Genomic DNA, 3,342 nt, shown 5'->3' on the forward strand with positions numbered 1-3,342 from the left:
TCAGATTGAGATCAGCTTGCTTTCTTTCTCCTATTTACACAGGAATGGCCCTAATGCTGTCACCTAGGACACAGTATTTCTCCTCCTAAACAGATGGTTTTCAGCCGGGACACTCACTCCCTGGAGGCAAATAGCAAACTTCTTTCTTACATGCTTCCCATTCTTCTGCCCTTATCTTTTGCAGAACATCTAGTAACACATCACAGAAACAGCTAACAATTTTTTCTCACTGGAAGATCTATATTTATTGTAGCAATGCCTATGGAGGTTTGAAGTAGCTAGACAACTTTATGTTGCAAATAACAAACTCTAACTCAAAAATAAAGGTCTTTCATTGGCTTACAAAGCTGAACAGTTCAGAAATGGGGCCAGCTTCAGATAGGGGCTTGATATAGACTCAAACAATGTGCCCAGGACTCAACTTGTCTCTGTTGGTTTCTCATCATCTTCAGCCTTGGTTTTAATCATCGGCATTCTCTCCCTCATGGTGGCAAAATGACTGCCAGAAACTACTGAGGCAACATTCTTTCTTTTTTGCATATTTCCCCCAAAGAAGGGGGCTTCCCCACCCCCACTGGAAACCCCTGTAAACATTTCCTCATAACTTACTGGCTTGGGTTAACTATCCATTTTAAAGCAATCGCTGCATCCAAGGTTTGGGACACTCTGCCGTAAGCCACTCAGGATTCATCTCTGGAACTGGGGGTAGGGTTAACCGTACCCAAACCACATGGCTCAGAACCAGGGAAGGATTAATTCCCCCACGGGAAATCAGGGTGCCGTTGGCAGGAAAAGAGGGGTTGGCAAACAAAAGTGTCTGCCCTAGGTTGACCTAAGAGTTCTCAAAGAGCTCTTCTCTTCCTAAGAGTTCACTATTCTGTTCTATATTTTTCTACTCTAGGCAGAGAAGCTTGTTTTGAATACACAGTCCCTCCCTTCTCTTCTTGGAGATAAGGGTGAGCCTCATTCTACCATCTTTCTGGCACATGAGCCATGTGTGAATGGCACCCAGGGTGAATGTGGGACAGCTGTGTTCCTAATGGACACTTTTTGGTGGCCGGGTGTATATCTGAAAGTGAGTGTTCAAATCCTACTGTAGAAGGATTTGAGATGTTTTAAGCAGAGGAAGCGGTCTTGAAAATAGCCACTCATCCACCATCCAGGGTGAGTAAACACTGATGCCAGGGAAGTGAGCAGGGCAGAGTGCTTATTTCACTAATTCAGTGATGCCTTGTCACAGTTTTAATGCTAGTTAGGGGGCCCCTGCTCACAAGCCCTCTCAGAGGAGGTCAGGGGGCAATCAGCAAATTACTAAGCTTGCAGCCTATTTCAGAGTTCTCATTAGCAAGTGATACATTAGTGTCGCCACAGGCCATCTTTGTTGAGTGCCAAAAATCTGTGATAGTCGGAAGCACTGCTCTGGTTCCAATTTAGGATAATCAGGTAGAAGCTGCAGACCTGTCTGTCTTTCCAATGGGGAGGTGGGGAAGGAGGGGGTGTCAGGAGTCCTTTGAAATTCTTCCCACCTAGGAAATACACACACAACCATAGATCGTTTGTAGAAACAAAGGGGAGATACTAAAGCCAGTGGCCATATGTTCCTATTTCACTGTTTTGGTTGTGATACAGTTATGTATAGAAGGTGGCTGTCTCTTACATTGTTTAATGGTTTGTATTTTAACTTTCTTCCCCAGTTTCCACACGGTCAAGGTTCTTAACATCCAGTCCTTAATCTCTGAGGATTGTTGCTCTGGTGTGCTCAATTGGTTAAAAGCCTAAATTAGGGCAATTCCACTCCCAGGTATATATTTCCAAAAGAATTGAAAGTAAAAACTCAAACAGACACTTGGATACCAATGTTCATAGCAGCATTATTCACAACAACCAAAAAGTGGAAACGACCCAAATAGCCATCAACAGATAAATTAATAAATAAAATACAGTATAGCCACATCATGGAATATTGTTCAGTCATTAAAAGAACAAAATTCTGGTACGTGCTACAACATGGATGAATCTTCAAAATGTCATGCTAAATAAAATAAGCCAGACACAAAAAGATAAATAGAGTATGATGCCATTTATACAAGGTACCTAGAATAGGCAAATTCATAGAGACAGAGAGTATAAAAAGGTTTCCAGGGGCTGGAGGGAAAGAGGAATGGAAACTTATTGTGTAATGAGTACAGAGTTTGGAAAGGTGGAAAATTCCTAGAGTTGGATGGGGGCGAGGGTTGCACAACGCTGTCAGTGTACTTGATGCCATTGAATTGTTCATTTAAAAATGGCTTAAATGGTAAGTTTGATATTATGTATATTTTTCCCACAATAAAAAAAAAATTTAAGTCAAAGTTAGGCGTTAAAATCTAAGTAGGGGCTTGTTAGCTTCATTCTGTCCCACATACCACCTCAGACCCATCCCAAGCACAGCTGATGATAGAAATCAGCGCTTTGGGCCAGAGAAGAGTCTGGCTCCAGGCAGTTTCTTCCAGTTGCTGGGAACCAGAATTCATCTGCTGCTTTAACTGTGAGTTAGGAGAGCTGGCTATGACACTGAAGCTTAAACCTCAGAGGTATAAATAAATAAGACATCCACACTGTTCTAACATCGAAAGAAACAGATAGTAAAAGTCTCCCTCCCACCCTTTTCCCCATTCACTTAGTTCCCACGTCCCCTAACGGTAACTCTTGTTTTTAGTTTCTTGTTTATCCTTCTAGAAAAGTTTTAAGTATGCACAAGATACTGTGGATATATGTTGTTTTTTCCTCTTTTTTTGTTTACCCAAGTGGTAGCACACTGTTCTGAACTTTGCCTTTTTTTGTTAGAATGTATCTTGCTGAACTTTGCGTTAGAAGACTCCTTACATTCTTTTTGCAGCTGTATAATATTCCAACATATGGAGGCACATGGTTTATTTAACCAATCCTTTATTATCGAACATTTAGCTGTTTCTAATGTTTGGCCATTATATAATTATAATGGATAATATTGTATGAATGTCATTTTGCACATGCGTAAAAATATTTGTAAGAAAAAATTCTGGAAGTAGAATTACTGGATCGGAGGTTATATGCATTTGTAATCTTAATAAATACTAACAAATTTCCCTTGATATGGGGTGTCAATTTACCTTCCTACCAGCAATGTATGAGAATGCTATCTTTCTGGTCCACAGCATGTGATGTTAAATTTTTGGATTTTTACTAGTATAATGGGTGAAAAATGATATCTCACTATGGTTTTAATTTGCATTTATCATCTGACTGGTGTTGCACAGCTTTTCATAATAAGAGCCACTTTTATTTTCTGTAGACCATCTGTTTATATCTTTTGCCTATTTT

The sequence above is a fragment of the Pteropus vampyrus genome, unplaced genomic scaffold, assembly GCF_000151845.1.
Source record: "Pteropus vampyrus isolate Shadow unplaced genomic scaffold, Pvam_2.0 Scaffold50, whole genome shotgun sequence".
Lineage (NCBI taxonomy): Eukaryota > Metazoa > Chordata > Mammalia > Chiroptera > Pteropodidae > Pteropus > Pteropus vampyrus.